General features: G+C 40.8%; 1 protein-coding gene across 1 annotated transcript in view; it reads right to left on the bottom strand.

The window, feature by feature from the left end:
* Sertad2 (SERTA domain containing 2) overlaps positions 1-10,621 on the bottom strand; it is a 114,145-nt gene extending 103,524 nt beyond the window's left edge. The window contains exon 1 of the mRNA XM_005385696.2: positions 10,145-10,621. The gene's annotated coding sequence lies outside the window, so the exon portion shown is untranslated. The remainder of the gene's footprint in view (positions 1-10,144) is intronic.
* Between the last annotated feature and the right edge of the window lie 12,552 nt (positions 10,622-23,173).

Below are 23,173 nucleotides of genomic sequence, written 5' to 3'. Positions count from 1 at the left end.
TAATTGAAATATATGAGTATGTCTAGGATATGTGATATATAGGTGAATAAAGATAAAATAAAATAGAGAAATGAAAATAAATGACAAACTTTAATATACCTTACAACTTAGATGGCTTTTATAGAAGTTTTACTGATACACAATAAATGCATACAACTTGGTTAGTACTGACATATGTATACATACTTGACGCCATCAGAGCAATCAGGATTATTCATGTAGCTATCCTATGTGGCCTTCAGGTCTTATTTCTGTTTCTTTTGAGGCAGCGTCTCACTATGCAGTCCAGGCTGGCCTTGAATTCATGCTCCTCTTGCTCAGCCTCTTGAGTGCTGGGATTACATCTGTGCACCACCCCACCTGGTTCTCTGCCTTTATGGCCTTTTGCATCAGTGGATTCAGTGACAGTTCAGGCAAAGATATAGTTTTCAGGAAAAGAAACTCTTCATAAAAATTGTTATGTATTTTTTAAAAAGTCTCCAGAAAGTATCCAAACACCTTCATTAACAAAAAATATAAATGTTGAAGCTTTAGATTCTCTATACCCTACCCCCAGAATTTATTTTTGTTTGTTTGTTTGTTTGTTTTTCCAGTACCGGGAATCGAACTCATGACCTTGCACTTGCCAGGCAGGCACTGTGCCGCTGAGCTAAATCCCCAGCCCCATCCCCGGGAATTTAAATCTAAGAGACAAGTATACATTACTTAGATGTAGATCCAAATAAATAAACATATGTACTCTAAAAACAAAGAAAATCTTAACATTTACAAATACCCAGAAAAGTGGAAAAAAAAAAAAAAGAAAAGCTACAGTCATACAGCATTATGTTTGAGAATTTAAACATAACACACAGCAGGAAGTTTAGCTAATTCCAAAGCAAAACAATTTAGAAAGATTATACCTACATACAGTATTATAGCAATATATACAGACTTCCTGAACTTGCTATATTAGATCCAGCAGTCTCCAGACAAAACTGAGAGAGCAGGTATCCTCAGCAACTGTCCAGAGCCTCTATCTCCACAGTTCTTACAGTAGCTTTTTTTTTTTGGTTTTTCTCCGGTACCAGGAACTGAACTCACGACCTTGCACTTGCCAGGCAGGCGCTTTGCCGCTGAGCTAAATCCCCAGCCCTTCTCCACAGTTCTTTACTCTCCTCCCAGTGCTTCTTCCAATTTCCAGGGAACTCTTCTTGTCCAAGATGCCCTCACTGATTTATTGGGCTTCCCAAAACTATGGTATTTTTCCCTCAGCAACCTGAAATAGCCACACCGTGCCCAATAGTCTATTCTTAGGCACAGCTTCTGCTTCACAAGGGGATAGCGAATGTAGTAAATGGCCAGAATGTCTGCTCCAGCCTCTCCTCCTCCTCTCCTGCTGAGCCACTACAGTAGAGTAGAAAGCACTCTACCTGTGGGTGTCTGAGGCACAAAGAGGGCCTGCTTCCCATCTCTGCTCAGACCTAAAAGGAAGGACGGATTCCCAGGAAGGTCACCTAGCACACCTAGAAGGCAGATCCACCTAACCTAGGACTTGGTTTAATGTAATGTCCCACACTGGACTTCTGTTACACAAATCACATACTGCCCAATAGGAGAGATTTAATTTTCATATAGGATCTTTTGTTCCCAACTCGACTATGATCACCATTATGTGCAGTTACCAGGTCTTATATTAGTTTCTGATACTCCGAAGCACTTGGGACATGTATCAAATATTTATGAATAAATGTAAAATAATTAATGAAAATCATCACATTATAAAAAATCATCACCTTATATGCCATATTGTATTAATGCTATTTACACTGCATTAAAACTTTGGCATATCCAGGTTAATATTCAAAGTGGAAATGAAATGAAGTGGAAAACATAAGTATAATCACTGGAACAAGAACTTAGTTCTTAACATACACTGGACAAAGAAAATTTTTCCTGTTAGTTGTGAATATAGCCAGGACGATTACATTTCCATCGTGCAACTTTCCACACTACCATTTTTTTTTTCTTTTTTTTTCTGTCACAAAGAAAACAAAGCAACAAGAGAAAACAACTTTAAAAAGTATAAAGAAAACCTAGCAAAAATTTTAGACCCTGTCTACTGTAAGGCTTTCCAGGGTTCACAAGTAAGAATGATTCGTGATTTCTGGTGGGAAGTACTGATATTATTGTTTTAATATTTCAACTCAAATTTAAATAAAAATTTAATAAAACTCCACTCAAGTGGAATTTTGTTTTAGGATGTAGAATTCCTTTTTTATAAAGTAAAAAGGCATAAAATCTACATAAAGAATATTACTTTTTTCAGATCATTACTGTATACTATATAATTATGACTACTCCAGTTAGTGGAAAACAAGTTCTAAGAATATAATTTTCATGAGGGGAGGAATATTCATTTCTTTTCTTCACTTCTGTATCTCACGTGCCTACCAAGACTAGCTGGCACATAGGTAAGTGAATGAACTGTTGAATGAACTGAATGAGTAAATGAACAGAAGCCAAAGAAACAGGTATGCAAAAAAGCCCAAGTTTTTCCTCTGAGGAACAGAAGGTACTATAATTTCGAGAGGATCTCTCAGTTCATCAACTTGAAAATACAGAAATTTATCTAATTTTATATTTGAATATTTAAAATAAAAAGTAATGATGAACTGATCCTTTTTAAGTCAAAAGGAGGGCTTGTTTGCTGTAACAATTTATTTTCTACTTCTGATGTCTGAATAATATCAAGTATTTTTGAGAAATATTGAACGTTCTCTCCAGATCAGTGAACGTTGATCCTTAGGAAAACAACTTTTTTTTTTTAAGTATATGTGCTGTCAAAGCTAGCACAGGAAAACTCTTTACTCATAAGATTTATATGCAAATCTTTTTTGTTTAAAAATACATATTCAGGGATGGAGTCTTGCCTAACAGGTTTGTGGGAGGCCCTGGGTTCCAGCCCTAGCACCACAAAAAAATAAGGGAAAAAGTTTTCATTTCCACATTCTGATTTTCTGGTCAAAAAGAACCCTTAAAGTCAAAACAAAAGTTACCCCAAAGGGATATATTTTATTTGAGTGGAAGTCATAGGAAAGAATAAAGCTGATGGTTACTTCACCAGGGACCATTCATCATGTAACAACTGTGAGCCCTGGGAAACTGCACAGCAGACGTGCCTGAGGTTTGGTCCGGGTTTAAGGAGTTAAAAACAAAACAAAGGAGCTGCTTATCTCTGTTGATGTATGTGATGGTTGGGTAGCAATGGACATCACAGAAAGTCTCCCAAGCTCACCAGGCACCTGGCACACAGTAAAATACAGCTTGACTCTCTGAGACATTTCAAGGTAATGAGGACAGAAAATAGTCTGTGGGCTCCCTCATAAAACAGATTAACGGGAAATCAGTAAATAATGAGCATGTTACAAGTCTCCCTTGTCACTACCTCACATGAGCTAAAACTTTCTCATAGGTTTACTAAGTGGTCCCTTAAAGACAGCTCATCTCTTAAGATAAAACAATAAAAACTTTCTTTATAGAAGGTCTTTCTACCCGTTATGGCTTATGTCTGATGTTCCCCAAAGTCTGATGAGGTCACAGGTGGAGCTCTTCAGAGATGGCTGGATCTAGAGTGTGTGACGCTGGGACTGGTTTGGAATCATTCTGGGGAGGATTAAGGGTGTCCCACCCTGGCAGTGAGTCCACCTGCTCTAAGGGTGTGTAGCCTGGATAAAATTTAAGGAACAGAAAGAGGGCTCGTGTCATTGATTGTTGCTTGCTGCTTTCTGCCTGCCCTGCTTTGCCATGAACTGTTTCTCTCTGTGATGCCCCTCTGCCAAGCCACCCTGCCTTGGAGCCAGCCAACCATGAAGTGAAACCTCTGCAAATTGTGAGCCACAATAAACCTTTCCTCCTGTAATTTGAGGTGTTGGGTATTTTGTTTCAGCAACAAAAAAAGTAACCAAGACACCGTCAGTCTCATAGAGGAGACTAAAATAAATGAAAGCCATATTCCATACCTTACATAGAGGCAAATGCAGAGAGGCTAAGGGGAAAGTACTGCTAAGACCCTCACAATTCTTGGGAAGATAGAGTAAAATAAAATGCCACACCAAAGGAAAAGACAAACTTGTATGTAAATTCTAAGAAAACTAAAAACAATGCTAGAATAAAGGGAAGAAGTTGTGAAACATACAATTTAAATAAAAGGTAGACTATCTGGGTCATTTTATTTTTAATATTTTAAAAGTAAACAATTTGCTAGAGTACCTACCACCACATAAAACATTATAAATATCAATGTACTTTTAAATTTAAAAATGAAGATGAAATAAAATTGTTCCGTTTCAGCTGGTTGGCTATTGCACAGTAAGGACAATATTTTTTTTAAAGTTGTTTTCTGTGGGTGGGGGTTGTAGTTCAGTGGTAAAAGGTGTGCACTTAGCATGTGCAAAGTCCTCAGTTCAATCCCCAGCACACACACGCACACACACATACACACACACACTCACACACACAAGTTGCTTTCTGCTTACAAACTTCATATTTGAGCATCATTATTCATTATCCTTAATACTAGTTAGAATAAATAATGTCCTTGTATGTTTTACATAGGTCTTATTCTGAGTACGCTAGAATTTCACTTCCACTTTTTAAAAAAAGTGAGTAACATCATGAAGTTGCGATAATTCCAATAATCAGAGAAGTAAAGAATCAGAGAAGTAAATTCAGTGGATAGCTATGTACTCTATCAGTGATCAAAAAGAGAGACAAATAACATATGCACTATCTGATGAATTACACACACAATTAAGCCCACGGAGGTTTACTACTGATTGGTTCCTGACCTTGGGCTTGAGAAGAAAAGCTGAACCAGAGAAGTAAATTCAAAGGCATTTACATAATGTGTTAACTCTAAGCCTTTGACTTTTAAATTTTAAAGACTTCTAGTTCATTTTTAGGAACAAAGGGAAAAAACTAATTTCTTAAAATGCAGCTTTTCTGCACATACCTTCACTTGCCATCCTAAGTAAATATTTAACTGGGATAAATTAAATCCTCCAACCCACTTTATTCTGAAATGCACATATTTCATTGTACTTAAGACACAAGAGATGTCCTACAGTCAAGCAATCTTTTTGAAATTTAAAAGTAAATAACACAATTAATATTTCTATTTTAATATACTTCTAACGGAATTTGCTAAGTCTGCACATTTATCTCCTAGATACCTGAAGTTTGTTCTTAAAATATCAACATCTGTTATAACCAGGATGCACCCCCCCAAACTCAGTGTCAACACTGAGAACCCTAAAGTTTCTTGCTTCTTTAAAAAGCACCTTAGACATTTTATGAACATATCAGTAAGAAGTCTCTTCACATCTAAAAATCAAAAGAAAACATGCCCTTTAGATAAAGCCCCCAAAGGTCACAATTTTTACCTAATGATGAACAAATATGCATCACTAAATGCCAATGTTTACTCTGTATTTACTCCAACTTTGACCTTCTTAAATGCTTTTTTTAAAGCAATTACAGCTTATCACTATAACTTCCTCTGTGAGCGGAGGGTAACTGCCTTTCCTCTTCCCATTGTCAAGATAAAGGAAAGGGAGTAGAGGAGGTTAAGTGTAATGCTCAAGGTCAGGTACCAATCAGTAGTGAAACTCCATGGACCTTAATTGTGTGTGTATGTCATCAGGTAATACATACATCATCTTTCTCTCCTTCTGATCACTGATGGAGTGTGTAGCTATCCATTTTCTCTAATGTTAGAAGATAAACATAGATGTCACAAGCCCAAAGATTATTTCTACTCTTCTTTCCAAATAATTCTTCACACAAATATTGTGGGTTTTTTTATTTGTTTGTTTGTTTGTTTGTTTTTAAGTTGGGAACATTAGCCAGGCATGGTGGCACACACTGGTAGTCCCAGCTACTCTGGAGGCTGAAACAGGAAGATTGCTGGAGCCTAGAAATTCAGGGACCAACCACCTGGGCAACACAGAAAGATGCAGTCTTGGGGGGAAAAGATGCTAACTCTGTATATGTCTGTAAAATACTAATAAATAGCCAATTGTTTTTACACACACACAAGCTAAATGAAAGAAAAAAATGTAAGCTACAGAAAGTATCATGCTAAAATGTGTCAAATGAAAACCTTGAGACCTCCCATTTTACAGACCAGACATAAGCATTGTTTCTAAGTACATAAACATTATTTCTAACTTTTGTTTTAGATTAATTGCTTTAAAAGTATATGAACAAAAAGAGGGCACTTTTCTAAACAGTAATTGTTTAGCCAAGGAAGATGCAGTGTATTCAACTTAACTGGATAACATGATTTGGTTAAACAAGGAATTAAGTATACAAAATTACCCGCATCATAACAGATAGCTTATATATTTGAAAAGTTTTAATAAAGTTGTGGAATACTGTAACACTTCAGAGTAGATCACAATTCAGATTTTGTCCCTGAGGATGCTTCTTGCATTAAAGATAATTCTTGCATTTTAGAACGTCAGAGAGCACAATAATTAAACTGAGCTTTACTAACAGGTAAAACAGAAAGATTCTATAAATGAGGCAGGTGGTAGGTCCCATCAATTTTCCTTACTTAAAAAAAAATTCCCCAATTGTGTAATGCCTATTCAGTGTGTGAAGTTATGCATTTTATTGACTGATTGAATATAGCTCTTTTATTATTGCTACCATTCTGTTTACTGTAGCTGTTTAAATAGCTAATTATTTATTAAGATGGTTCAAGAGAATTTCATTCTTAAGTGGAAAAAGAAATAAAAGTATGGACCTTAAGAAAATGAGGTCATTTTATTTTACAGTGTTAGGTTGACAGATTCTCTTTACTATTTTTAATTCTGAAGCAGAGAATATCAAATCATGATTTAAAATACTGAATTAAAATTCAAAATATTGAATTAATTACATAAATAGTGACGTCCAAATTGATGACTAAGTTTGGGAGTTAAAAAGTCTTATGATTAGCAAGGCATGGTGGCGCACGCCTGTAATCCCAGCCTTTGGGAGCCTGAGGCAGGAGGAGTTCAAGGCCAGCCTGGGCTACATAGTGAGTTCAAGGCAATCTGAACTACATAGTGAGACTGTGTCTCAAAAAAAAAAAGTTATGATTAAAAACTGAACAGGTAACAAAGGAAGATATCAGATGTACTTTTCAGGCTACTTCCATTTAATCTTCAAAATGAAAAATCATTTAACAGGTAATCATATTATAAATCATTTATTCTCTAGCTCCACAAATAATAATTGAGAGTAAAAATTCAATAATGCAAATAACAGTATTCTCCACAATATCACTTCTTTTTTGTTGGAAACCCAGAAACCCAGGGTGTGCTAACCCACATACACAGCCCTTTTTATATTTTAAGTCAAAACAGGGTCTGGCAAAACTGCCTAGGCTAGCCTCAAATTTGTAATCCTCCTGCCTCAGCCTCCCAAGTATCTGTCATTACAGGCACGTGCCCACACCTGTCTTACAATATCACTTATAATGTTCATGTAACTACTCACAACTAACTTGAGAATGACATCATTTAATTACTTATCCAAGCATTCATTAAGGTTCTTTATGTGCCAGGCACTTTGCTAGGCACCGGAGACTAACCCATAATTGAAAGACTCTTGTTACACTCAGAGAGCTTTCTGATTAGTAGCGGAGAAAGCCATAGAAAACAGCAAATGTATGATATGTACCATAATGGAGGCATATACATTCTATTGTGCAAGTTTAAATAAAAGACTAGTGAACTCAATTCATCCAATAACTAAATTTCTTTAACGCTCATATAAACTTTCACTCATACATCAGGTATATTGATACAAATTCTGGTTATTTTATCAACAGCAATGATTTTCCTTCTTTTTGTGTGTTTTGTACTGAGGATCGATTGAACCCAGGGCCTCACAAATGCTAGGCAGGTGCTATACAACTAAACTACAACCCCAGCCCTTTCTTTTATATTATTTTTAGATCAGCTCTCACTAAGTTCTCCAAGTTGGCTTCAAATTTGTTATCCTCCTGCCTCAGCCTCCTGAGTGGCTAGAATTACAGGAATGTGCCACCCTGCCTGGCCTATGATTCCTTATCATCACACACACAATTATTTCTCATAATTTTTACTTTTATCTTGAATTAAATATTGAAGATGCATAAGATTCTCATAAATCACATGGAGGTGAGTATTTGTTACTTCTGGGCTAATGACAACTAAGAAAACAAATTAAAAGTCTTGCAAACTTCTGTAGAATAACATTATTTAAATAGCAATAGCCATTCATATTTCACGGTATACAAGGAACATAACAGAGCTACACTTGGAAAGAAGCACTCATCAGTATTCAAAATCTCTGCACATAGTAACTCATTCTGTCCTCACTATACTCCTGATAAGTAGAGGATACTATTTTCCCATTTTACAGATGAAGAATCTAAGGTTAAATTGGCCAAGGTCACAGAGATGACAAGAGAAAATGGTGGGCCTTGAAACTACAGAACCTTGTTCCAGACCCTCTTCCCTCTTTTAACCACTACCCTAGACAACCTCTCTGGGCATGGCGATGACCACGACAGACAGCTAGCACTGAGACCTGCACTCTCATTAACCCTTTCTTCCCTCTCTTTTACAGGAGAACACCAGCACAGGCTAGGTTAAACACTTGCCCAAGGTCACAGAATCAGGATAGGTGGAAAGATTCACATTCAGGCAGCATGCCTCTCCCATGCTACGAGGCCTTTCAATGATTCAGTTTTACCCTCCTGAAAACAAGTATCACAAGATGAAATTTATTAAACAATTCAAAAAGGCTTTGGGGGTTTAGGGGCCCACGACAAGCTTTTCCTTCAGCTGGCATTTACATTTAGGTCACTTTTCAACTTTACTACTTTGGACTGATCATAAACATTTCTGCTCTTTAAAAAGAAATCTTTTCCGTAGCAACTTGGCAGATTTCAGTAAGGGAACAGTGTATTCTTTAAAATTAAATTTAGTAACAACTTATTCTGGTTAGTATGAAAGAGAAGGAGAAAATGAACCACTAAGAGGCCTTTCCAGTACTTTAATATTTCAAAACATGTTTGGTTTGGCCTAATTTGAATCTTGTGGACAACTAGCCCTAAACTTGACGCAAAAGTAGTACCAATTTAAAAAGGCTGAATTTTAAACAGCAACCCCAGAAGCCAATCCAGAGTAATTATTTTTCATAATTTTTACTTTTATCTCGAATTAAATATTGAAGATGCACAAGATTCTCATAAATCACATGGGGGTGAGTATTTGTACTTCTGGGCTAATGACAACCAAGAAAGCAAATTAAAAGTCTTGCAAAATTCTGTAGAATAATATTGTTTAAACAGTAATCAAGTGCACAGAAGATGAATATTAAAAGAAACACAATCTATATTTCCTTTATATTCTTAACACTCTGCACTGTGTCCAATGATGGGGAAATAAAATTCTGTGTTGTACTGCCTACCTACAGTAGAGGCGAGCTGTAAAGAAAGCGTCAAGCTGAAGAGCTGAATTTCTACCTTACCTTGCTTTCTTCCAACAGGTTCACAGACTTCACAACCTTTAATACTGCATTTGTATTTTTTCCAAAAGAGAACTCATGAAATGATTGTAACATAAACACACTAAGGGATGCCGCTAGGCAACCTGTCTTCCCTTCCTCTATCACCATGTAGTCAAATTAAAAATATCTTTCGCTTTACCTTTATTGAATAAAAGTTAACTTTGATTTAAAGGAAATGTACCCATTAGCCATTTTACACTTTTTGCAGGTCACAGAGTCTATCAGATCACAATGCTGGCTACCGCCGCTCACCAGGCACCCACTGACAGCAAGCATGCCATCGCCAATTATTTTACCAGCATTTAGAATGCCCCGATAGGTTACTCTGGCAATACCTAGAAATACGGGCAAGGCTGGTGGAGCAGAAGTCGAGGGCGGAGGGACAGGGAGCGGGGAGCGAGGGAGGGAGGGAGAGAGGGAGTCGCCACCTCAAATCCACGCCGGACCGGGAACCTCCAGCCCACAACCTAATCCTGCTCCCCAAAAGTGGACCCGCTCTCACGTTTTTTTCAGCTTCCCCCACCCGCCTCAAAAAAGACCACCCATAGGTACTCACCCTTCTGCAAGGAAGTCCGCGCCCGGTCCAGCTCCGAGACGGGGCGGGCGGGCAGCCGGGGAGGGGACGTCTGGCCGCGGGCGGGGGCGTCGGTGCGTCACTCGAGTGCAGGACGGCGAGTTCCACGGGTGGGAGCGGACGGGAGCGGGGCGACCGAGGCCCGGCCAGAGGGGCGGCGGCGCGGAGCGGGTGGGCTGGCGGAGAGCCCCTCCCTGGCATAAGCCCACCGGCCCTAAGGACCCTGCCCCGCGGGGGGAGAAGGCAATCGGGAAAGAACAGACTGCCCGGGAAACCTCTACGAGGACCAGGCGCGAGGACCGGACTTTAATTTAAAGGGGCGAAACTGAGCGAGGGCTGGCGGGGAGGCGGCGAGAAGCGGCTCTGGGTCTATCCCATGCCTTTGCGGTCCCCCGGCGGAGCAGGCTGGCTGAGGGGAAGTTGCCGCGGCTCCCGAGGAGGAGAAGGAGGAGGAGGACGCCGCGGAGGAGGAGGCGGAGGAGGAGGCGGAGGAGGAGGACGTTACACCGTAACAAGTACAGACAGCCATGGAGCAGGGGGCACTGCGAGCAGGGGCGGCCGCGACGGGGCGAGCGGCTGCGGGCCGCGGCACCGCCTGCTCCGCTCGCTCCAGACCTTTAATTGGATTGATGGGCTGTGCAGTGACTCACAGACTTTACAGAGTCCTACAGCAGTCCCCGCCCAGCTGGACCGGGAGCTGCGGCGCCGACGGGCGGGGTGCGCGGGCCGAGCTAGCTGCGCTGGGAGGAGGTGCCTGGGAGGGCGAGGCGCTGGGGGCGGGGAGCAGAGCCGAGCTGGCAAATGACGAGGCGCGCCGCTCCGACGGGCGTGGGTGTCGGCCAATGGTGGCGCGGCTCGAGCCACGGCCGGCTTCGCCCCTGGCCCAATGAGTCTTCTAAGGACACTGCCGCGAACGGGGCGGGGAAGTGGAGTGGGGGTGGGGAGAGGTGGGTGGACGTTGAAAGAGGAGCGGGGAGAGGGTAAGACGCGGCGCCGAGGACCCGCGGAGTCACTCTGCCCCTCCTCGCCCGAGAAGGGCGCTTCTGCCAATCCGGAAGCCGCGTGGCGCTGATAGATGCCAGCTAGTGGCCAATGAGAAGAAGGCTACTGGCGCGAGTGGGCGGGCTCACACCCCTCTCCCTCCCCTGCGCGGTCCTCCAGCCAGCCCGGCTCGGGTCGGTCACGCACGGAGCAGTGTGAGGGCTGGGGCCGCGCGGGGGGCGGGGGCCGCGTTGCTGGCTGCGTGACAGCGATAGCGACTGGCTGAGCTCCTCTGCCGGCAGGAGGAGGCGGCCGCGCAGGCTGGCTCCTCACTCCGCTTGCAGGCGCCTGCTGCTCAGCCTCTGCTGGGAGCCCCTGCGGCCAAACCCCACTCCCACAGGGCCACCAGATTGGGAGTGGACCGGAGCCAGACTTGGCCCCGCTCTTGCAGTCAGCTCCTTGCGAGGTCCGGTGGGGCTGCGCTCTGCGATCCGAGGAGCCTGAAAGCCGGAGACCGGAGGCTCGGCAGTGCATGGGCCCCCTCGCCCGCCTGTCTTCTGGGAAAGTCTGGGTGGGGTGGGACAGGTCGGCAGGGCTCCTGTGCACACATCGTCTCCTTACTGAGTTCTGCAAAAGGCCCTTAACCTGGCGTGCGCGGAGCTGTATGGCCTTTGCTTTTTCAATGCGTGTGTGGACCTTACCTTCCTCCCGTACGGCTCCCTCTCCCACTTCCTCACCTTGAACCCCGACGGCTGTGCTGGGGCGCACCCCACTACTCGCTGTGCTCCCTGCTGACTCCAGGAGCTCCGGCGTTTCTCAATACTTTGGCTACTGTCCAGTAATCAGCTCACCGACCTTAACCCTTTCCGTGTGCCGACACTTGGAAGTAACTGCTGTCACCAGTACACTTCAACAGAGGTGCCCACCCCAAAAAGCAAACAGCCAGGCAAGACCCGCTTTTCTTTCCTGCGAGGTGCGTTCTTGGGGTGGCGTAAAACAATTACTCCTCTCAAGAAACCAGGAAAGGCAAGTCAGACACTGCGTTCCTAGTCACATCTGCTTAGAACACCCTATGTCCATTTCCCACGCACAGGTCAACTCAGAATGAGGATTAATTTAGGGTTTTGAAGTGAGCAAGAGAAGTTTTTTGTTTTTGTTTTTTCTTTCTAGGTAACTGAAACCTGCAGTGGTCTGGAATTCATAAAGACAGATATTGGGGACAATGATTTAAACTAGTCATATCGGAGCTTTTTCGAGTTTTGTCCTTTTAAGATTTGTATCCTTCCCCTCAGCTTTGTTGTGACACTACCTGACGTCTCTTATGCCCCCCGCAACCCACCCTGAACTGAGGATTGAAACCAAGGCCTCACACGTGATAGGCAGGTGTCTACCACTGAGGTATATCCCCAGCCCTTTTTGTTTGTTTCTTTGAGTTCTGTTTGTTTGTCTGAGGCGGGGGTCTCCCTATGCTGTTAAGTTGCCAGGCTGGGTCTGCGTTTGGTATCCTCCTGCCTCAGCTTCCTGAGTAGCTAGGATTATATATCTGGGCCACTTCCCTTTCTGGTTTTAGCCCTACTCCATGTTTTCTCTCTGTAGTCCTGGCCCCAGTTATGAAAACAAGCTGTGCTACAAGGCTCTTCTACCACTCAGCTGCTTGGGTATGTGTTGCCCTCAGGGTGCTGAAACTCCTTTGGAGTTCTGCAGTGCCAGGAGGCCAGTTTCCCTACCTCCAAGAGATGGTGATCCACAGAGAGAGGACCATGCCTCTCTATACAGGGCACTATGATAAGCTAAGCAAACTAGATCCCTCATGTGAAAATTTGCTCCATTTCTAACATAGGCTACCGTACTGCATTTAAGAATGCACAGATACGTTTTAGGAAAGCTCTTTTCTTATATTTTTCTACTGTGAGGTCAATTTATGGCCAGGTGAATGTAACTGGTGAGTTATTTCTGTATGTACTGTGGTGAGTACTGATAACGTAGAAGAAACGTTTGAGTCTAAGTTTATACTAGTATCTTTCAGAGCATCTCAAATACCCAGAGTTAGCCATCTTGTGGCAGAGGGGAAAGAATAGGTCCCCTTTGTCAGTGGGTTTTGGCACACGTCCAGTCCCCGCTGTGTGTCACTGTCTGAGTCTTTCCTCTCCCCACTCCAGCATTCCTTAAAGTGTTGCATAAGGCCTGCCCGGATCCCTGGGCCTGCTTTCAGACCTGAGTTGCCATCTCTTTAGGCGGCATTGAACATCTGTCTTTAAAACAAACCTCTCAGGTGTCTTGGATGAACATTAAAATTTTACAGGATTAGAAAACTAAAATATTTGATTTGAGAATTCCCGCTTATTCTTTTTTTCCCTTCTTTTCCTTTCTCTCATGTACCCACTTCCTTCTTCCTCTATACCATTTAATTCTCATCTGGGCGATCACTTCCCTTTCTGTGTTTCTTGTGTACATGCCTGGGAGGTGTACCCCTAAAAAAGAGAATGAAGCTGGCAAACTTCCTTTCATAAATAACATGGGCATATCTCATATGACTACAACACTGAACAGTATGGAAAGCTAAATAAAATTTTATAAGCCTAAAAAAAATTACCTTTACTGATTTTATGTACGCTTCTATTTTATGTGTGAAGCTTACTAGTTTGTGATCTCAGAGTTCAGAGGCAGAATTTCCTTCTGTGGATTCACATGTCCAAGTACAAGTTTCAGCATACAAATAGTATGTCTATATCATTACTACCATTTTTCTGACAAACTGTGGAGTAAGACTAGTGATGTGCTAAGTCCACAGCAGTCATATTTTTTTTAAGTACTATATGAGACTGTGTTGTCTCAAGTAGTTTACAGTCTAGTGGAAAGATTCAAAAGTATACGCATGCAACGTTTAAATAGGAACCCAAGGAGAACTCTAGGAAGACTGTGTTTGTCAGATATAAGCAGGACTTGATTCATGTTTATCCAGTTTTCCTTTTATGTATCTCTGCTTTCTAATATGTTATGATTATTAATTACATGTGTAATTTTTTAAAATTTGAAATAAAGAACAGAAGCAAGATGTGGTAAAAGATTTCCTTTTTACTGTCAGTTAGATATTTATAAGGTTATAATCAAATTAGATTTTAAGGTCCTTGTAAACAGTCTGAATATATACCACCCACAGGAACCAGAAAAACAAAACAAATTCTTTCTCTTGGATAAAGGATTCATCTCAGAGCTTGCAGAATTCCTACATTTACATCCCAGGCAAAGATGAATTCACAATCCAAATTACAAAACAAATGAAGAAAAAGTCATTGTGAGAGAGAAAAAGCAGGGAGGAAGTGTGCATGCATACACACATATGTGCGCACGCACACACACACACACACACAGCAGAATTAATTCTGAATCTGAATAAGGGCAGTTGAAGAAAAGAATAAGACCATTTTACTTAGGAACATAGTTGCAAAAATTATAAATCAAATATCAGCCAACTAAATCCATCATGCAAACTCTGCTGAGCTAGGAGAAATCTTGACACTCTTTCCCTGACTTTAGATGAGAATACTTATCTCTTGAGCCACCTACTATAGGTTAGATCCTGAATGTCCCCAAAGGCCTGTGTATTGAAAATTTGGTCACCAGCCTGTGGCACTATTGGGAAGTGGTGAAACTTTCAGGAGGTGGGTCCTAGTGGAAAGAAGTTAGGTCATTGGGGGAGTGCCCTCAAGAGAGATATATGAGCTCTGGCCCCTCCTCTTCCTCTCTTTTGCTTTCTGGAGACTATGGTATGAATGGCTTTGCTCTGCCATACACTCCCATTATGATTACTGCCTCTCTACAGGCTGAGAAGCAACGAGTCAACTGGCCATGGACTGAAACCTCTGAAGCCATGAGCTGAAACATACCTTTCTTCCTTATAAGTTGATTGTCTCAGGTATTTTGTCATAGTGACAGAAAGCTGACTAACATATCTCTTATGAAAACATGTATTCCAGAAATTCAAGTATATTTTAACAGCTGAAAACCTTCCAATGTAACTTCCCTCAATTAGACTAATGGTGGGGGGCACGAAACTAAGAGAGAGAAAGCACTTGAAAAAGTGTATCACTTGTTAATGATAACAATTTTCAGAAAATTAGAAACAGAGGGAAATTTACTTTAAAAATAATTCAGAAGCAACCTGAGTTTGCTGAGATAGTCAGATATTACTTGCTACAATTATAATAATTACATAAAACAAACCTCAATTATCAGTGGTTACCAAAGCTTTTTTTTTCCTTCAAGGATCTATGTGTGACCTCAGATTCAGCTGATCACACTTAGGCTTATCAATACTTGGTTAGGCACAGGAGATTTTTAGCTGCTTGGCACTAGAATGCCAGAGTCAAGTTTAAGTCTTTACCACATGTTTCATTCTAGCAATAATCAGAGCTCAGGAGGTGAAGCCAAATCCCTCAAAAACATTTCATGTTTCTGAACCCATCATACCCACAAACATTCTGTTGCCCAAATGACTTATATGTCCAAATCAATTGTCAACAGTGGGAAGTGCTGTAAAAATCAAGTAGCTAAGAACATAGTGGTAATTCTATAGCTAGGAGCACTTGAAAGATTGGGAACAATACACTCTAATATAGAGATTGAGTCTTACAGATAATGTTAGTGAGACTGATTGACCATGAAAAAAATATAAAGTCATACCTATATTTCATACCACACAGAGAAGAATGCTCTAGAAGCTGAGTGTGGTATATTTCCAGCACAAGGGAGGCTAAGACAGGAGGATCACAAATTTAAGCCTCAGCCTGGGGCTTCCTGGCTCATTGAAGGCCACCCTGGACTGTATAGCGCTTTTTGTCTCAGAAAGTACCTGCACAAAAATAAGCATGCTCTAGACAAACTTTTTAAAAAAAGATGGGCTAGGGATGTAGCTCAAGGGTAGCTCTGAGATTGATCCCCAACACTGCAAAAAAAAAAAAAAAAAAAAAAGTGAAAAAAAATTTAAAAATAGAATTGCTTCATAATCTCAAGATTGCAAAGGACTTCTTAACTAGACTCTAAAAGCATGAACCATAAAACCAAAATAGTGATGAACTTGATAACATCAAAATTGAAGTTTTCAGTTCAACAGAGAACATTATACCCAAGATAAGATAAAGTGGATAGATTGGAAGGTATTTCCGAAGGCTAGAACTAACAAGAGACTAATCCATAGAATATACTAGGAATTCCTGCAAATCACTCAGGAAAAAAAAAAAAAAAGAACAAACAGGAAATGAAATAGAAAACTAGCCGAAGGGTATGAAAAGGCAAATTTATAGCAGGGAATCTTGAGAGGTTAACAAGTAGATGAAGAGATATCCAACCTCACTTAAAATCTTATAAATGTGTATTAAAACAAGACACTTCTTTACATCCAAAAATGTGCACATCGTTAATACTAAGTGGTGCATAGGATGTGAGGAAATACGGAACGTGTCCTGCTTTGCTGTTGGGAGTTATGTTCTGGTATTGTCACTTTGGTGCCTTATCTGGAAATACTTCGTGAATGTAGAATGTGCTTTGACAATGACCCAGCAGTTCCACTCCTGGAAATGTACGCCAGCAAGAGACTCTTGCACAAGTCCAGGAGCAGGCACAAGTGAAGGTGCTCATGACAGCAGCACTTGAAGTAGCACAGTCCAAATAACTTTAGTGCCAGTCCACTGAATAAGGGAAATACAGTGAATGCTGTGGTGTCTATGCAACCGCTGGAAGGAATGCAATAAGTGTACATTGTGCAACATGGATCAATCTTTAAAATGTTTTGAGTGAAAAAAAAAAGTAAGAAACAGAACAAGATCACATAAGCCCTGGGCCTTGGAGCATCTTTCACTGTAAGGTACATCTTTGTGTTTTTCATTTCTCCTCCTAGAAGGGACTCTGAGAGAAGGGTAAGGAAGTTACTGTCACAGTTCGCTTCTGATAAATATTTTCTTCTAATTCTCACATGAGATTGTGGCAGGTTCTCATGCAGCCCCCGCAACACCTTCTACAGGCCCCAACAGTTTCTATCACTATGCCTTCCCCCATTACTTCCATGTTAAAATCTTATAAATGCGTATTAAAACAAGACACTTCTTTACATACAAAAATGTGCATGTCATTAATACTAAGCGGTGCATGGGATGTGAAGAAGTACGGAACGCGTCCTAGTATTGTCACGTTGGTGCCTTATCTGGAAATACTTTACAAGCTTAACAGATATTAACAGGCCTCAAGTTTTCTTCCAGGCTGGATGAGAGATATGGACTACAGCCCCAAATACAGAACATAATCTTGGCACTCTTGTTCTCATCTGCCCACTCTCCCTTTTCCAAGTGAGAAATACCCAAGCATTCTTGGGTTTTAAAAAGCTTTATTTCAGGACTGGACTAAAAATGTGTTTGCTTATGTATTTTTGTGCATAGTGTGTGATCAGTGCTAATAATAACTATGAAGATGAAACAATAACAATAATCGTAGTAGCAGCTTTCTGTCAATAGGTAAGCAGTAGACACGAAAGCCTTTTAGAGTGGACAGGGAGGGAAAAGATGAAAGGAGAGAGCTACCTATAGCAATTTAGACTAAATATCAGAAGTAGCTCCCTGAAATCAGGATTGATACACATGTAAAGGAGTTACCAAGAGGTTTAGGGATAGATGGGTAGTTTTCTGAACACATTCAAAGGTTTTCTAACTAAAGACAGGGAAACGGACAAGATGGTTCTTGAGGTTCTCTCAGCCCTGTGAGGTTATGAGTCTCCCCCTAGCAGGCATGTTGAAAACTTGTTTCCCACAAACGTACGCTCAGAATAACCTTTGCTTGGCTTATACTGCTTTAAAAGCCTGTCTCTGACCAGAGATTTCTTTAATGGCTCATTGCTAGCATACTAAATTCTGACCCTTAGTAATGCTTATGATTTCATGGCCCTCAAGCTGCCATACGCAGGAGCAGGCTGTGCCAGGTAAGGAGAGCTACAGGAAAACACACAGCGTGCACGAGGCTTGCTCTCTGCAGCCCCTCCTGGTAGGCTGAGCGGCAGTGTCAGGCAACCCTCCCAACCTCCCAGTCCCTGAATTCTGCAGATGCAGATTCTGCGATGACTGTTCTCAGAAGTACATTCCTTAGAATTCTCACTTAGGATCTGTACTGCTCATCACTAGCTGATAATATTGGGGCATTAACATTAGCTGGCATCTATTTCATAAGCATGACCTCAAAAGGACTGATGATTTATCCATCTGTAGTTTCTATAACTCCCAGAAATTATGTAATCAGTCATTTCATAGCTGCTCAATAATTACTTACTTAGTTCTAGGGAGACTTGGAAGATGCATCTGGAAAAGCAGACTGAGCCTAGATTACAGAGCCCTAAATACCTAGTTATGAGTTTCAATGTATAGGGTAAAACAATAGGGAGCCTTTGATGGTGTTTGAGAACTGGGATAGTCTAATAAAAAAGGTGTTTTAAATTTAATTGAACCAACACTTGTTGAGGAAAAGAAAAAGTTTCAATTTTAAGAAACAAGGAAAAACACTATGGTAAGCCCAGAGAGAAAAAAGAAAACCTTTGCCTTCAAGGGACTTATAGTTGCTAGATTTTTTTTTATTTTTAATACAGGGGATAGTCAGGTATGAACCAATGGTTTTCTCTGCGTTTGCTATACCCTACTCCATTTCCTCAGGGTAAAGATATCACACAACACAGATTTAAAAAGAAAACAGTTGATTCTTGACTTCCAGTTTTCAAAATGGACTTTAAGAACTCACTGCAGAGACAACAGTTTACAGAAGAGATGGGTTTTCATAAGCTACAATGCAATGAAAATGATAGATTTGGAAACAGGGCCAGCGGTATAATTTGTGAGGCCTAGGCAAAAAAAATGCTGTTAAAGTACTAAAATATAAAGGCTTTCTTTCGCAGTCTGTCCCACAACTTTTTATGGTTTTAAAAGTTTTTGTTTGTTATTTAATCATCATTCGAAACAAACAGAAATTGAAATTGTAAATTATTCTCCTGAATTTTATTGTTTATTTTTATATTGTTTCATACCATGAAAGATCACTGACATTATCCAATTTATATTTCAGAGTTTATGTGGGCACATGCGTTTCATTCTTACCAGAACAGTGGAAGTGTTATATAACTAGCTGAAATATTTTTATTTCACTCTTGCTATGTGTGCATCTTTCTAAACCTCTCCCTCCAACTTACTGCTGAAGAAGGCAAGCCTGAGAGGAAAAACCCTGAAGGTTGCCCTATACTTCCCTTTCCTTCTGTGTGCTCGTGTTCAGCCTAGTGACTGGCTAATGCTGGGAAATAGCGCGAGAGAAAGGATAAGATGGAATTTCTTTGTCATTCATGTTTTATAGAACAGCATTACCTTTTGCTGTGTTCAGGTTCGAGTGGCGAGCACAGCCTCTGTGGCTGTCACCACCTCCACTTACCCCAAAATGAAGCACATCTACAACTCAGGGAACTCTCAGCAGCCATACTGTGTCACAGGGCAGCCGGGAGGAGCAGGCGTGCACCTGATCACATCTTTCAGCCTGTGCTCCACTTGGACTCAGGGTAGGAAAAAAAGTCAGAATATATGAATGCATCTCTGAGAAAGGGGTTCTGAATCCTGCTCCAGGCCCTACAGTATGCTACCTCCCCGCTCGGTCATATCCCAAGAGCCTCTGGGAGGCGGAAAAATAAAGTCAAGGCAGACCTATTTTTTATTTCCAAGGCCTCATATAATCTGATGTAAACTTGGGAAAACACTAAACTATATAACCCTACTGTCCAGAGACAAGCATAATTAAAATGTTGGTCCCTAAGTGCTTTGAAATACTGTGTATGCATAAATTTAACAATATATGGAAAAAATGTCTCATACCATTTCATATGCTTTTAGAAAATAATTTTTAATTCAACTATGGTTTTTAATTCAATTTGAACTTAATCAAATATGGTGAATATTTGGTGGTGATTTGAACAAAGAGCTCTGGCAGGAAGAATCTGTCAACAGAGATCCTGGTTAAAAGATAAAAGCAAGAATCCAAAAGGGATCTGGGCTGGAGTTTGCAGTGAGAAAAGAATTGGCTATTAATTCAATATTATTCAATATTCTCTCAAAAAGATAATGTTAAATGAAAAAAAGCAAGATTCCACCCACACGTAGTTCAAAAGCATGCAAAACTAAACAGCATGTTTTTCAGTGATTTATCCATAGGCATTAGAAGAATAAAGAAAGACAAAATTCAGGAAGGTAATTCTTGAGGCAGGGCTAGGGAGGCAAATGTGTTCAGAAATGGGCACCCAGTGGCTTCTCAGGGGCTAGTAACTTTCTATTTCTTAAAGTGAGTAGGAGACATCTGATTGTCAATTTAAGATTTTATAAACTGCACAGCTTGATTTCATATACTCTTTCATATCCAGTATATAATATAGGCCAGTATATCTTAAGCCAAGTCCAAAAGATAAGGTTTCCCTGAGTTCATTCTTTTGTATCTGAGCTTTTGCCAGACAGGCTATACAAATGGGCTCTTCCCCGGAAAACACTTGACTTTTTCACTACCCACAGAATTTAATCTTGTTGCTCTTAAGTAGCTGGCTAGAGTACATTTATCTGAAAGGTTATTTCTGAGCTGAGACCAGCAGTAGCAATGCAGGGCGCGCTGGAGCACAAATACCGTCCAGCTGGTCTAAGCATGCACGGCCAGGGCCTGGAGAAGCTTTCTGCTCTGAAAGTGTGTGCTGATAGCATGAGCAGCAGGTGTACAACTCTTCCAGTTCCAGGGCTTCTTCCTCCAACCAAACCTAGGATTTAAAGGGGAGTAGTTTCCAAGTAGCTCATGGGTCCTTTTCAGGTTACAGCAATACCCCAAGGACAAAGTTACTCTGTGATGTCTCATTTCCTGTATTACAACTGGCTACCATGCTACATGAGAGCTTTTCAGGAAGTTCTCTATTTTACTCTAATATTATAAATATAATATATTTTATTCTAGTATCATAGGCATATATTTTCAAATTATATCTAAAACATATATTATTCATACCAAAAAACCATGACCATTGCTTAAAGCAAAGCTAAGCTTAAGTAGAAAGCAAAATTAGCCTGAATTAATGTTTTCAAAAGCTCTTCATAAATAATAGCACTGCTGTACCTAGAGAAAGTAAAAATCATGGAAGTGGTTTACTATGGTGGCATACAAAGACAAGTGTCTTAGTTACTTTTCTCATTGCTGAGACACAATACCTGACACCCAATGTTAAAGGACGAAAGGTTTATTTAGTTCAAAGTTTCTAGAGGTTTCAATCCATAATCAGCTGGCTCCAAGATAGGGTGGCCCACGGCATGAGGGCAACAGTTCATGGAGGCAGAGAACAGCAAAAGCAACAAGGGGGTTGGTGGTAGGTAGCTTCTTTCTGTCCCTTATATTGTATGCAGGCTACCTGCCCTATGGTGGGTGTAGCACTCACACCTTTAATGCCAGCATTGGAGGATGGATCAATCACAAACTCTAGATTCAGCCACCTCTGAACCACCCCCATGACTACATGAGGCTTTCGGGTAACATCTGGACACAAACCGTAACAGCAGGACAGTGCACAGGGACTTGATGGTTCTTAAGAAAGTGGGAGACAGGCAACGAGTGGCCTCACCCTGTGACCCCACACACAGCTCGGACCCAAGAGATTATTACTATACGCCCATTCCCATTCCAAATGCGGTGTTGAGCTCTTTTTATCTGTCAGACTCTGGCCCAGCGCTTTGTGCACACTCACCCATACACAGGTAAACCCAAACGTTTCCACTTGTCAAAGATATCTCCTCTCCTCCTCCTCATCTTCATCATCATCTTTCCCATGAGACCTGAGTGCTGAGTCCTCTGAGGGAAACCACTCAGGCAACATCAGTCCGGCACCCATACCATCCAGTATCAACACAAACATGTAAGAAACACATACAGTGGAATTGAAAAGAAATCATTTGATTTATTTCTGACACAACTCTGGCAGTGCCCAACCCTCCTGTATCTCAATGTCTGTTTTTTGTTTTGTTTTGTTTTTTCACTTTTGTAACAGGCAGAAGCTTACCTTACTGGACTATTTTGAAATCTCACTTGATCTATAGTATAAAAAGTCATTGTAAGAAAAAAGAATTCTCACAAATGGGACTTTAAATTATCGCCTGATGCAAGGTAAAATGTTATAAATTGTCTCTCCCCTGCCCTGTGCCATGTGTGCCGTGTGTGTGTGTGTGTGTGTGTGTGTGTGTGTGTGTGTGTGTGTGGTGTATTGCTGGGTACGGAACCCAGCGCTTTGCAAGCACTCTACCACTAAGCTAAATTCCTAGTCCTTTAATTTTTTTTTTTTTAATTTTGAGACACAGTCCTGCTAAATAGCCCATGCTTCCCCTGAACTTTGGATCCTCCTTCTTCAGTCTCATGAGTACCAGGGATAACAGATGTGTATCGCAACACCCAGCTAAATCTCTTTAAATAATTATCTTATAATGGATCCTCCATAAACTTTTCATCCTGTCATTATTCCCATTCATAACTTGCCACAAGCGAAGAGAAAAAATATGAACAGTGCTAACTTTTAAAATACTGATAGCACAGCTCCAGCACCCTTCAGACAAAGAATTTCTATGAATCATCATAGACTGGGCTGCACTAGGTTCAGAGTGCTGAGGATGAGAGCTCAGCTTATTTTTTATTTCCCAATAAACTTCTCCAAAATAACAGTAATCACCAACACAGAACTTCTGCAAACATCATCTAAAATGTGCCTTTGGACTTCACAGTCACATAAAAGAAGAAATCAAAGATTTCCCGCCAAAAATTAACTCGTATATACATTAAAAGACAGGCCTACCATATGTGGGTAAATTTAACAAGAAATTTAACAGTATTTTTAGTTTAAAATGTTTTAAATGGATGATGCATATTTATGGGATGAAGTTCAAGATCCAAAAGGAAAAATAATAAAAAATAAGTTTCTCAGAGGCAAACACTGCTGCCAGCTTCACT

This window comes from Chinchilla lanigera, unplaced genomic scaffold, assembly GCF_000276665.1.
Source record: "Chinchilla lanigera isolate Chin_1 unplaced genomic scaffold, ChiLan1.0 scaffold00023, whole genome shotgun sequence".
Taxonomy (NCBI): Eukaryota; Metazoa; Chordata; class Mammalia; order Rodentia; family Chinchillidae; genus Chinchilla; species Chinchilla lanigera.
This window is presented reverse-complemented; position numbering and strand designations above follow the sequence as displayed.